At 44.2% G+C, this 14791-nt stretch overlaps 1 long non-coding RNA gene across 1 annotated transcript in view; it reads right to left on the bottom strand.

Moving 5' to 3' along the window:
* Nucleotides 1–1369: 1369 nt before the first annotated feature.
* Nucleotides 1370–14791, bottom strand: part of LOC148477560 (uncharacterized) — a 35659-nt gene continuing 22237 nt past the window's right edge. The window contains exon 3 of the long non-coding RNA XR_015872501.1: nt 1370–1406. This is a non-coding gene — a long non-coding RNA (uncharacterized LOC148477560). The remainder of the gene's footprint in view (nt 1407–14791) is intronic.

The raw sequence follows: 14791 nt of genomic DNA, 5'->3' as shown, positions 1-14791 counted from the left end.
AAAAAAATTAAAACATTAAAAATGTTAACCCATAACAACATTAAATTTAACAAAACTATATACACAAATATTTAAATGTCCTTTTTTTTCCTCTTCATAGATTATGTCCATGGATAGTGAACGTGAATTCGTTACAGGATTCATCGAAATCCTGCACTCGAAAGAGTATCTGTGGAAGATCAGTTCTCGGAAGTACCACAACAAGTCGCACAAGTTGGCCGCACTAGAGGTGCTTTTGGAGTATACGAAAAAGTACATCACTGATGCAGACTTGAAAACTGTACTGCAAAAGATTCAAAATCTCAGGAAAGTGTACATAAAAGAAAATAAGAAGATAGATGACTCCAAAAAATCAGGAGCGGGCACAGTTGATATATATATATATATATATATATATATACTGTATGTATGTGTATATATATGCCTGCGCTCTGGTACTACCATATGATGTCATTCATCAGTGATCAAGAGCCTCAAAGGGAATCTATCGTCTTGATGGCTGAGCGTGAGGGAGAAGAGGAGGTTGCAGAAGTGCCTGGACTGTCTGCAGAAGTCTTGGTAAGTAGAGACAGAGTTTAAACCAAAATCCTTAATGTTTTCGTTGTTAAATCCCAAATGTCCAATTTAGTCAATAGTTCACAGGCAGTCCTCCTGCCATGGCACAACACCTGGTCCATTAAAATAGGCCATGTACTCCTCCCTCACTTCTTTGGCACGTGCGGTCGATGTTGTAATTGGTGGTGCAGACACAGATGTAAAATGTCCAATGTCCTCCAGGGGTCCTACATCTTCTGCTCTAGCTAGGACTGGTCGATTGGGTAGATTTTCTCCGCAGAAAGTTGTGCAGCACACAGCACGCCATCACAACCCAGTCTATCTTCTCCACACGTAGATTGATGGTGGTTTGGAAAATGCGGAAGTGGTTGCTCATTATTCCAAAAGCATTTTCCACAATGTGCTGTGCCCAGGATAGACGGTAGTTGTAGATCCTCTTCTCTCTGGTCAGGCCCCTCTGTGCAAATGGCTTCATCACATGTTCATGTAATGCAAAAGCCTCGTCTGCGATGAAAACATAATTTAGGCCATGCTTTGTCTGGTCCAGTGAGGGCAAGTTGAGGGTTCTGTTGGCGAGTCTCTGGTAGAAAGCCGTCTGTTTGAAGGACCCACCATCTGAAGCACGGCCATTCTTGCCGACATCCACAAACAGAAATTCGTAGTTGGCATTCACCACTGCCATGAGAACGATGCTGAAGAATCCTTTTGTAGTTGTAGTAATATGATCCGGTGTTGGCAGGTGGGTTGATGCGGATGTGTTTCCCATCGATGGCTCCTCTGCAGTTAGGGAGATTCCAACATTGTTCAAAATCTTCCGTGATGCTGGTCCACTCCTCCACGGTGTTAGGAAACTGTACAAATAGTAAAAAAGGGGTTAAAACATGACTATAATATTTTATTTTTCTTTTTTTCCTATATAGACTCCCACCCAAGACCCTGATTTAGCATCCACACCGGACCTCAGTCTGCTCGGTGGTGACAGTGACCCGGAGAATACCACACAAGTGGAAACTCCACTTCCACCTGGACCCTCATCTTCTTCATAACAACCCCCTCCCCACCACTCCTGGGCCCGCTACCACCGTTCCACCATCCTGATCAGCTGGAAGAGGTCGCACCCCATGATTTCACCTCATGTGTTATTGTTTTAAGTCCTCAGGTTGCTGTTTCAGAGTCTTCCAGGGTTCCACAGGAAGTGTTTTCGGCTGTCCAGGATGTTCACAATGTGAATCAAGTCGTGGTGGGCGCACCGTGCAGCGAGGGACAAGTGTTAGCTGCCAGTCGGTCAGGGTCGGGCCTTCCACCACTGGATCACGTAAGCATGTTGTTCTCTTTTTGTGCAGCGTTTATACTTTTCTTTGCTGTGTATGGCGTTTCTTACAGATACAACGTAGGCCCTGTTCAGTTCAGGGGGCGGTTGCGCAAACTATTAGAGTAAGCATAAAAGCCCAAAGAGATTTAGTGCTGTATTAACAGCTAGAGTCCCGTTTGCAGCGGGGGATGGGGTCCATTGTACAAACGCAGCTCTGCTTAGGTGTTTTAAGGTAAAGTTATGACAGCACAGAAGGTGTAGTGCTTACCGTTGCAGCCTCTCAGGGCAGACTTTGAGGGTTAATTTCCATCCTTGGCCCCGTCTGTTTGGAGTTGTATGCTCCCATTTACTCTGGTTTCAGGGAGCGTATTAGGAAAGGCAGGTTTGTGTCCATATTTGCCATTGCGGTGGAAGCTAAAGGGCATGATTGGCGTAGTGGTTAGCATTCCTGCCTCACAGTACTGAGGGCTTGGGGTGAATCCCAAAAAGGTCCTATCTATGTAGATTTTGTATGTTCTCTCAGTGATTCAAAAAAAGTAATGATTCCCCCTCGCGCTGCAACGAAGCTGCTACTGTTTCAAATAGGTGTTATCAATACCTATTGTAATCACAATAAAATACAAGTAAAAAAATAGAAACGAGCGCTTCAATAATGGATTGATATATATACTTATGATTGATATCGTCCGTAATTCTTCTTAGTACTTTAGTTTTTTCTCAGATGTTTTCAAATGGATTTTTTCTCCATGTATAAAGAGAATAATAAAGAACAAGAAAAACTGATAGTGTAGTATTTCTATGATCTTAGAAGTTCATATATAGAGTCACAAACATAATCCCTTTCACATATAGAAAATGGGGTTTGGTGTTGATCTATTGATAGAAGGTCACCCACAAGTGCAATTTCAAACTGGGACGCTCACAATCAAGCTTACATCCACCGGTGTTTGCTATACATATAGAGGTTTCTTTATACTTCTTTCCCATTAGATGTACACACATCTAATGGGCTCTATGATAGGACTAACCTATCTCCTGGATAAAAGAAACCGTTATATGAGGACCCACTACAGTATACGTGTAAGCACGTCTTATTGTTTGAATTTATACGTGGTGTGATAACGCTATTGACATACAAGGGAAAGGAGTATAAAGAAACCTCTATATGTATAGCAAACACCGGTGGATGTAAGCTTGATTGTAAGCGTCCCAGTTTGAAATTGCACTTGTGGGTGACCTTCTATCAATAGATCAACACCAAACCCCATTTTCTATATGTGAAAGGGATTATGTTTGTGACTCTATATATGAACTTCTAAGATCATAGAAATACTACACTATCAGTTTTTCTTGTTCTTTATTATTCTCTTTATACATGGAGAAAAAATCCATTTGAAAACATCTGAGAAAAAACTAAAGAACTAAGAAGAATTACGGACGATATCAATCATAAGTATATATATCAATCCATTATTGAAGCGCTCGTTTCTATTTTTTTACTTGTCTCTCAGTGATTGTAGTGTTTGTTTCAATGAAGGCCTTGTCGGCAATTTGGGGTCGGTTACCATCATACCTTATTTGGTTAACTGGCTTGTTCGTATTGGTGGTGAGTTTTATTGGGAAACCCGGCCGGAGAATACATGGATGTGCTGAAGTACATGCAGTTTTTTCAGGATGAAGCAGGAAGGTTAGGCAGTCTTTCAGTTCATGATTCAAGGATGTGGAGTTTTTTGGTTGAGGGTTACTGGGTTCCGAAAAGCCTGGAGCCAACGCTGTCCAGCCTGTCCAAGTACCGGGTGAAGTGCGTTCAATAATGTCCAGTGCATCAAGGAGTAGGGCGTAGGTGCATTGAGTTACGCATGCTGTGTGGTGACTGCCATCGACCAGTAATATAGCCATATTGGCAGGAAAGAGTCAAGGGGATATCGAATCGAGTAGCAAGGGGGTATTACATAGTGTTAGAGGGTTTTTTAATTTGGGTATTCATTGCTTTTAACACACATTATAGACGTCGTAGTCCAAACAGAACCTTCAGTCCATACGCAATCACCTAGAAGTCGTTATGAGTAAATGGGAAGCGGAGGTTAGATTAGGGCACGTGTGGGGGCTCTTTATAGTCTTTCCCAGGGAAGGGTTTTTTGTACCTCGCATTTGGGGTTTGTACCTAAGACGGTGAGGGGCAAGTTTAGATTTTTCCAGCATCCTTCCTGCCCGAAACGGTGATGTGTCAACGATGTGTTAGATTCGGCAGTTTTCCGTGATGTGTACCAATCCTTCTATTATTATTATTACCAGTTATTTTATATAGCGCAGACAAATTCCGCAGCGCTTTACAGAGAAGATTTGGCCATTCACATCAGTCCCTGCCCCATTGGAGCTTACAATCTAAATTCCCTATCACATGCGCACACACATACACACACTAGGGTTAATTTGTGTTGGGAGCCAGTAATACCCACGGGCAGGAAATTGTCGTCGCTTGGATCACTCCATAGCTATGATTCAAATCTCAACATTTTCGTTTTGTCTTAGGACTTGTGGGAAGATATGCATGTTTGGTTGGTGATATTCTGGGATTTCAACAGAGTTAGAATTGGCTACCTGCTGGCTACCTGCTCAGGTGGACATTTATGGGCTGAAGTTGTTTAGGATGCGTCTAGTTCTGTAGTTTTTCGGGGAGTTATCAGAGGGTGACTGTGCGCGAGAGTTTGGTCGGAATCATGAATGCGGTGAGATCTAACTGCCAGTATGCTGTTTTTGGAGTTTTTTACAATCCTGGTCGTAGCAGAAAGCTGGCATACCAGACTCTGCACCAGCAGGATTATGTTATGCAGGGATATTTTAAGGGTATTTCAAGCTATCTATGTTTTCGGGGCTTAGACCCCTCTGGATTTGCATTTTGTTTAGGCGTTATTTCACCTGTTTGTGTGTTTGCGCAGGAGCAGGGACTTTAGGGCGCGTCATGTTATGGGAGCGGAGTATGGTATTGCAGATGTTCTTGTCTCGGTTTGTCCAGGGTTTGGGTTTAGGGGCTGGCCGCCTCCACTTTTTTGCTGAGATACGTGGCTTATCCTAGTCCCGTTGATATCGGCTGGCTGTCGCTTCCATTGACGCCTGAAAACATTTAGGTCAATGGTAGTCATCAGCTACAAGAATTAGTTGCATAGCTAGCAGCGCTTCTTGCGAGTTTGTTGGGAACCCAAGGGCCTTATGTCTACTGCCGCTAGGGATTTTGAAGGACTTTTCAGCTTTTGCCCTCAAAGAGGTTTTGCTGGTTTTCGCCTTCAGATGGGTCACTCAACTATTGTTTTCCTTCCCTTGGCTAGGCTGTGTTCCATAAATTGTATTAGCCTATCTGGGTGTCTTTAACCGCTTATTACAGGTTATTAGAAATGCTAACTGTCGGGTGTGGTTCATGGTGTAATGGTTAGCATTACTGCCTCACAGCACTGAGGTCGTGGGTTCAATTCCCACCACGGCCCTAACTGTGCGGAGTGCTTGCGTGGGTTGCCTCCGGGTACTCCGGTTTCCTCCCACACTCCAAAAATATACTGGTAGGTTAATTGGCTCCCAACAAAAAATTAACCCTAGTGTGTATGTGTGTGTGCATGTGATAAGGAATATAGATTGTAAGCTCCACTGGGGCAGGGACTGATGTGAATGGTCAACTATTCTCTGTAAAGCGCTGCGGAATATGCGTGCGCTATATAAATAACTGATAATAATAAAAATAATAATGGGACATTCATGTATCTACTGGGCTAATGAGCATCTTTTAGTAATTCAGTCCCCACATTATTAGGTACTAATAAGATTCAGAGTTCGGGGTTAGAGGCATGCCCTGATAATTACGATTGCTTTGCATTTAAACTTGCTATTAGGAAAGACCTGCGAGTAGCTATTAGAGATGGCCAGCAGTAGGGTATGCTGGTGGTAATACCTAGTCCGGTCACTAATGGGCGGACGTATTATATGGGCACCTTCGATTACCTTACAAGAGAGTTTTATAGGCCCGATGAGGTACACCTCACGGGCGCAGGTCTAGAGTGTTTTATTCGAAACATTGCAGTTTTCCTTGGAGTGCGATTAATTCCTGATGGGTGGCGGGGCTCGGCTCTTCGAGCTGAGCTTTTGGCAGGAATCAGTGCTCCTAGGCGGCCTAATATTGCGTAAGAGTGCCTGGGTAGCATTGCCTTTTGATAGTGGCCAGTTGGTCATTCCCCTTAAAGGGGGACCGTGCCATCATCTTAGGGAGGGGTCAATGCTGTGCCAATTAAGGGAGAATGGTTCTGCCTCAGGCCAGTTTACGCCAGGCGGGGATCCGCCTCTTATTTAGTCAAATATATTTGCTGGGCTCTGGCCTTAGAGCACTGCTTGTTTACTGCCACCATCTTTCTAATTACAAATTGATCAATAAATTTCGGCTGCGTCCTCTTTTAATTCCACATACGTGTCCGTGTGGTTATGTCTAGTTAGTAGTTGAGTGAGCGAAGTAGCATAATGTAAGATTAAAACAATGGGTGACTTAACACTCTGCACTCACCGGCTATATACAAGTATATAAACTAATTTTACACTTGTGGGAAATATATATATTTTCTGCCTTTCCTAATTTAGCTCACTGTATTAGAGCCCCTGATACTGTACATCACCCTAAGCTTCTTGTGTTTCTTTCTCTGTCTCTTTTTAAATCCCTCCACTCTTATCTTTCTCCCCTCCCAGGGAATGCAGTTGGTGACTGGGATGTTTCTAAGTACCGGGAAAGAATTCTGGTGGCTTGTATAAGAATCCACTCACACCCCCACTGCTGGGACAGCTGCGATAACACAATAAGTCCTCTTCTGCAGAACTCCCTATGCTATTAACACCACAAGTGCCGCACAGGACTATTAGACAGTGGCCCAGTGTTCTGAGGGTTAACAGAGTGTGTGGCCGATGCATAGCTGTCCTTATGGTCTCCCATTCTATTAAATGAACATTTGTGCAACACAGACAGTGTCTAGACACACACAATCCTAAAACAGATCTCGGAAAAAAAAAATACTTGAATCATTTTATATATTTGCTGCTTGAATGCCTTGTTTTATATTGCTACATCTTTGTCTGGAACATTACTGATCTGAAATACTGTCATCTACAAATATTACATATTTCTTTGCACACAGATTTCTGATAAAGGTTTCACAACACATCAATTACTTGTTGGACCTGCATTGTGCTCAAAGCGTACCCAAGGGCAACATGGAGCTGGTTCTCAGTCTAATCACAACCTCCATACACTCGCTCACCTCAAGCCACCACCGCTGGGTAGGAATTCTATCTCCTATACTGCAGGGTTTTAGCTGACAATCTGTCCCTAGATATAGCCAAACATCCTGCAATGAATGCTGCCCCAGCAAATGCTATTTATATGACTTAAGATAAATTAATCTTTTAGGATGCTCTTGATACTGTTCAGGAGTAGGTAATACACAAAAACCTATTGCTACAGCTTACGACTGCCTACTGTACCTATTACCAAGCTGGGTAAAGGGGTCATAATACACGTTCTGTGTCGTGTAGGACTGCACAGGGCGTTTCCATACCTTTATAATGGAGAAGACGTTATATATTTGCCAAGTGCAGAAAATGATTGTCAGAATATAAACAGTGTTGATATTATCCAGTCATAGGATATTTATATGCTATGCTTATCATAATTAAATATTCAAAGGGCATTTTCACTCAAGGTGAATTTGCAGTAGGATTTGGTTGAGAGTGACTGTAGCCCTGTTTGACCCAATATTCTTGCATAAAAAAACCCAGAAAAGAAATTAACGTAATAGCTCATTCTTGATTAGAAGGAAAACCCCATTTTGCCCTCGCATGATTGCTTGAAGTGAATTTTATGGCCAACTTTGATGTCTTCCCAGAGTACCCCAAAAATACATAAAAAAAAACCAACAAGAAAACAAACAACAAAGATACTTTGTATTTGTTTTATTTCTTCCATAAAATTCTGTAGATATTGCAGTTTCTGTATATTTTTATGAATTGCAGTTACGTACTGTACTAATGGCACAATGCAGGAGATTTCACAGAAATCTTTGTGAGAGCGTTAATTAGCTTTGCAGATCGCAGTCCCCATTATTATCAAAGGGGACTACGATCTCTGCCCCATGTACCAAACTCCAAAAAGCAAAGCTTTTCGTCATTTGGCCCTGGTAGTTTACACCATCTTCAGATGGGGTCTATTTACTAAGCAGTGTTAGACAAAATTAAATGAGATAAGGTACCAGCCAATCAGCCAACTGCTATGTCACAGACTGTGTTTGAAAAATTACAGTTGGGAGCTGATTGGGTGGTACCTTATTTAATTTCACTTTGTCTCCTAACACTGCTTAGTAAATAGACCTCTATGTACTGTACGCTTACGAGCAGGAGAGAGTTATTTCGATCTCCCTCCGGCCGGCAGCAGAAGCTGACACTGTGCGCATGTGCAGTGTTAGCTTCCACAGGAGAAGTCTTTCACAACTTGAAGGGACAGTGGTTAACACAACTGCTGTCCCTGCGACTTCCCTTTTGTACATAGCGGGGATATTTTAATTTAAAAATGAAAATATCACCTGCAGGGCGGGATGCATGACTCATCGCACTCTGGATGCGATGTATCCCGCCACTCTTCGAATACACCAGTATGCATGAAGGAAATGCAAAGGACCGCTCTCTCTGTAAGAGCGGTCCTTTGTGAATGAGGGACTTCCGGGTCTATGACCCAGAAGTCTCTCTGGTGCAGACTTGCCGACATTTAGTTCCCTCTGGTGTCCTTCTGCACATGCGCAGAAGGATGTGCGCCGTGGGGGTGTGTGTGCTGGGAGCGATACCTCCCAGTGGGGCGCCCGTGAATAGAAAGTCCAGATTGTATTGCATTCTGGGGCTTGATGCATATGTGAAATGTGGTCAGACCCCCAAAAGTAGCATTTTCAGGGGTTTGACTGCATTTCGTACGTTAGTGCATCTCGCCCACGATATGGACACTTAATAATCGTTTATTAGTACATAGGCCCCCTAGCCTCCAGCCATAGGTCTAAGATGACTTGCCAATCTATTCAGAAAGGAGAATAAGGGGCCTATTTATCATTTAATATTAATAGCATATCCCCAGAAAAACACATGTTTTCTGGAGATGCCATAAATATTAATGTACCCCCTTCATACATTCATATGAAGAAATAACTGCAGTAGGTATCTCCATATCGGCCGGGGACCTTCAATTTTCGAAAGCAGCCGCAGTCCCCAAGGGTTTCTATGGGGGCTGCAAAGCTGTCAGATGTACCAAACGCCGTACAGGTGCGGTCAGAAGACAGGGCATGCACAGAACCCCAAAATAGAAGTGAAATGATCATTTCACTTTTTACACATTGCAGGGACGGACTCCCTTTGGTAGCCCTTGTCCCTTCATGAGAAGAATAATACATTCGGGCAATGTATAATTTCTTATTGTCATTAATAGCAGCAATAAAGAATTATAATCATCGGGTTTGAAACCCGGTGATTAGTAAATATGCTCCTTATTCACAGGGATTAATAGATTTAAATTGAGATTAAGTACTGTACACTTGTATTTATAGTGAGTGCTGAGTAGACCAAGGGCCTGATTCTTTACCGATCGCAACTGCGATGTAATAGTGATTACACACGCAGTCTCACTGCGATAGTATGCTAATGTCTGCGATTTCAATTCAGTCTTAGCAAAACATAAGAACTCCCACCTTACCTTACACACATCCGTAATGTTTAGCAAGACTGCAAAACCATTTGTAACATTGAGTACAATCGCAGCCTCACGCACACTTGCACAAGGTCTGACCTTACTCAGAAATTGCTATGAGTACTCGGGCTGCGTAAGTCATCGCAGTTGATAATTAATGCTTGCCCCTGCAACGGAGTTCAAACGCACTGGCATGCCTGCGTTTCGCAGACCACCTTCCTGTTACCACCCACAAACGGCACTTCCTGTCAACCATTCTGCAATGGGTCTGCGGAGTCACTGCGATCATAGTCCCGATCGCAGTGGCTTGTTCACGCAAGTGCACTGTAGTGCATGCGCAGATCGCAGCAATCGGCCGATTGTTTACGTAATCGCAGTTACGATCCGTAATGAATCAGGCCCCAAAACTATATGAAAACACATCGGCTAACGGTCATGGGACATCCAGTATTCACTACTAGTGCAATGTGCACGTCTTCCCTTGGATTGATCATCCTTATTCCAAAGTGTGTGAATGTTGAGTTCAGTAATGGGCAAAATTAATACCGATCAGCCTGTGTGCCCGCTGGCTTTTGAGGAGTGGTTTTTTATTATTGTGTATTAGAAATGCAAATCAAATGCTTGATATGCATTACTTGCATTTTAATGTGCGTTTAACAAATTATGTATCTTTTCTAAATGTGTTGAAATTTGTCAAACACATTGGAATGGAAAAAGTATGGTTCAAAATAATGCACTGTGTGCCCTCATAGTTGTGCCACTGGTCTAAGGTGACAATCATTACTGTACATACCCTCAGGATGTCTAATTATGCTAAGAAGATAAGTGGAACTCTCATAAATCCACTTTTATCAAATATACAACACAGAAAAATAATGATAACCATATTAATATCTATATAATAAGCGAGAAAGCGTGTCTGTCTGTCCGGCTTTTTGTCCTTTATGCGCTGCCAGAGTTTTGGACCTAGCTCCACCAAATTTGGCATGGTGGTGTAGTTCGACCAGGATTAGGTTTTTGCCTAGGTTTGAACTTCGTCAGGGCCACACACTCTCACGCTAAAAATAGGAACACTCTTAAATTACACAGGTTCCAGGGCTGGCTCCAGTGGAAATTGGCAGTCTGTCAAAAACTTGAGAGAATGCAACAAAAGTGTCCTTTTCACCTCTGGCCAAACTTGATGACTCATGAAAATTCATATTAAATCCAGAGCCTCTGTTGCATTCAAGGGTGTAACCAGGGGCGTAGACAGCGGGTGTGGATTGAAAGATCTACAGTAAAAAGATAGACAATATCTAGATAGACACCAGATGTTAGACAGTCAATAGGTTGACATGCAGGAAGGTTGACAGGGTAAAAATGTCAACAAGAAAATGGTCGACACAAAAAAATGGTTGACACATTTTTTTTTTCTACCCCTAATCTTCACCCTAACCCTCCCTCCTGGTGCATAACCCTAATTGTCGGGGTAGATGCCTGACCCTAACCGTCCCTTCTAGTGCCTAAGCCTAACCCTCCGGTACATCCCTAACCCAGAAAAAAATAAAAATAAATCAGGTGTCGACCATTTTCCCATCGACCTTTTGTCCCGGTCGACCATTTGTACCAGTCGACCTTCCTACATGTCAACATCTAGTGTGTCAACCTTTTGTCCTTGTCGACCTATTGCCTGTCTAACATCTGGTGTCTATCTAGACATTGTCTACCTTTTTACTGTAGATCTTTAGACCAGATCCCATAGAGAGTCACTCTGGGCCCGGAGGAGGGGGCGTGGTCTAAATGTGAGAGACCTTTTTTGCAGCACTGCGAAGCAACGCTGCGCACTAGGGAGGGGGCGCTGTGAGCCCCTAAGCCCAGCGCAAATCCAGGGGGGCACGATCAGTGTGTTCACCTCCCTCCCACAGGCAGAGGAGATTGCTGCTGCTGCTCTTGGCTCTGCATATACTAAAACACAGCAGCTGATGTAGCTTTTAAACTATTTACTTTTTTTTTATATATTTTTGTTACAAATTGGAGTATTATTAAAAATATTAATATTATAAACGTGTCAACTCATGGGTTTCACATAATAATACTGAGAATGTGTTGATTTGAACAGTTTTTTTTAACTACTTTGATTTTAGGGACTTTCAGTGCAAAGATATAATGTCTGAAGGTTCCCATTCCAAAGGTTATTGATTGCAGGTGAACAGAATGATTAATTTATGGTGCACCAATAGAATTGTTTGTCCTTTTAAAAGGATGGCATGGGGAGGACACCCTTTATCCTTCTGATTAAAACTTTTGAGGAAAGAGAAACGCATTAAGGAGTCAGGATGGACTTCTATTAAAAACCATAGTGTGGCTATAGAGACTGATTTATAATAGCCATCAGCAGAACCATCATTGCCTCAGGTAGTGGCATCTACCACGTGCAGGGCCGGATTAAGATCTGTGGGGGCCCCTGGGCAACAAACATGGGGGCCCCTATTAAATGTGACAAACTGGGGGTTTGCGCAAAGGGGACCCCAGTAGTGTCAGTGCCCACAGTGGTAGTACCTCGTATGCAGAGCCCACAGTAGTGGTGCCCTTTATGCAGTGCCCCCTATTCAATACTCCCATTAGCAGTGCCCAAAGTAGTCATGCCCCCTGTAATTATGCCCCCTATAGTAATGCCCCCTATGGTTGTGTCCCCAACAGTAATGGCCCCTGTATAACTACCCCCAGTAGTAATACCCCTGTAGTTGTGCCCCCAAAAGTAATGCCCCCCTGTGTGTGCCCATTAGTAATGCCCTAGTAGTAATGCCCCCTGTATAAATTCCCTCAGTAGTAATACCCTGGTAGTTGTATCCCCAGTAGTAATGCCCCCTGTAGTAGTGCCCCCTGTAGTAGTGCCCCAGTAGTAATGCCCCGCCTTCAAGTAGTAAAGCCCCCAAGAGTAGAGCCCCCCCAATATTAATGCCCCCAGAAGTTGTGCCCCCAATAGTAATGCCCACTCCAGAGTAATGCCCCCCCTGAGTAATGCCCCCAGTAGTAATCCCCCCCGAGTAATGCCCCCAGTAGTAATCCCCCCTTCGCGAGTAATGTCCCCAGTAGAAAAGCCAATTGCACTTAAAAAAAAAAAAAAGAGCTAATACTTACCTTAAGCCCCGCTCCCGGTGCCGTCCACTTCCATTCCGCCCGGCTGCTCCTCTGCACTATGGGAGACACGTCATGACGTCTCTCCCATAGTGCACTGCGTGAGCCGGACGCCAAAGCTCACGAATGAGCTCCAGTCTCCGGCTCCAGCTGACACTGCGTGGAGGGAGCCAGGCGCCCGCTGATTACAATCAGCGGGCATCTGGCAAATAATGCCTCCCTGCGGTGCCGGGGTTAGGTTGGCCGGAGGAGGTGGAACTGGTTCAGTCTCCTCCGGTTCACATTAACCCCGATGGGTGTGGGGGCCCTTCAGGTGTGGGGGCCCGGGGACGATCGCCCCTGTCGCCCCCCCTTAATCCGTCCCTGACCACGTGTATTGCCGCTGAATGCTACAACTGGAGAAGCGGGATCCTGTGCACTACTATTCAAGCCCTAGCTGCTGGTGAAGTGTGTAATAAGGAGACCACAGTAAGAGCGAAAGTGCAGCTGACCATTATACCAGAGGACTGTGAAGGTTTGATCAGAACTGGTGCTGGTGCAGTGTGTAATAAGGAAACCACAGCACTATACCAAGATGACCATCACTGTAAAAAGCCGGCCACTTTACCATGACATGCATCTGCAGCGAAAACATCGGGAACATCGCATTACATCAGAACTATTCGCACAGTTGTGGCTGACCTGACCCTACCTCACAAATTGCTAAACTTCCTATCGCCATCTAGACCTCTGCCAGTGCATGCAATCGCAGGGGCTTATTTATGCACGCCCCTGTAATGGCGTTCAAATGCACAGTCACTTCCTGTCAATCTGTTACAAGTCGCGGTCACGACTTGTCTCCCTCTAGCAGTTTACCTTCTCATGATGCTGTTGTTCCAGTTCCCTCAGTTGCTAGGCGATCTGCACGCTACAGGAGGTCGCGTGTTATCCACAGCACGGCGTGATTGGTTCCTACTCCTATTTCTGCACGTTGACCTTTTGCTGACTATAGCATTCCTTTTGGTTCTCTCGGCTCTGCTGCATGGTCAGCATTCTGTGCTTTCTTGCTACGTTGTGTCCTGGTTCACACCAGGAGCTTCCGTGTTGCCACTGGCTTACCAGCCACTACACCGACTTCCCAGCCGCACCAGCAGCTTCCGTGCTGCCACCGGCTCACCAGCAACTGCATCCGCTTCTGTGCTGCCATCGGCTCTCAAAGCCACATCGCAAGTACATCAACTTGTGTACCGGCTCCCAAGCCACACCATTGGCTCACAAAGCCACATCTCAAATACACAAACTCCAGGGGCGGATTGGGATTGAAAACCAGCCCGGGAAATTTTTTGGAAGCAGCCCTAAATTGGGGGGGGGCGTGGTCTATTTAGGAGGTGGAGTCTTTCTTCTTGAAAGATGAAGACTTTTGGACTTTCCCTCCTGACTAGCCCCAACATTATTTAGTTGCAACTTGATTTAAAAATTGGCCCAATTCCCCCAACTAGTTCTGTCATTATTTATCTCCCGTCACCTACACATCCTTTGCATCACTTGACACGGAGCAGTGCACTACTTCCGTTACAGACTGCTGGATAGAAACAGGGGAGATAGGTGCATACAGGATAGTCATTTATAAAGGAGCCATAGCTCATTTCAATAGTATCCAGTGTAGTCTACTAAATAGTTTAGTGTTTCAGTGACCTGGGAAACGTTAGATTAATTTTTTGTTCCTGTTTTTCTTGCCACAGGCTTTTGTTTATTTTGGCGTTATTAGGTTAGTTTGCAACCCTCAGATTGTGGCTTCTTCAAGCCTATTCTCCAGATCTGTGTGGTTTATTTCAACCCTCCTTACACACTGCAGTGTACAGAATATTAGACAATCCTGCACGGATCACCTGGGTGTCGCTACATTGGCGAAGGCTGGGGATCTGGAGGTGGTTATGATGCAGAAGTTCCGAAGCGGTTTGAGGGTTGAAACCCTTTTGACTGTGATATAAGCCAGAATGGACTAGTATGCAAAGGATGGCCAGCTTGGGGGGGAGAAAGGTTCAGTGTGGGAGGGAAGGGTCGGTATTATTATTATT

This window comes from Taudactylus pleione, unplaced genomic scaffold (genome assembly GCF_031769625.1).
Source record: "Taudactylus pleione unplaced genomic scaffold, aTauple2 ptg000707l, whole genome shotgun sequence".
Classification (NCBI taxonomy): Eukaryota; Metazoa; Chordata; class Amphibia; order Anura; family Myobatrachidae; genus Taudactylus; species Taudactylus pleione.
The sequence above is the reverse complement of the archived record's forward strand: the minus strand, read 5'-3'. Positions and strand labels throughout refer to the sequence as shown.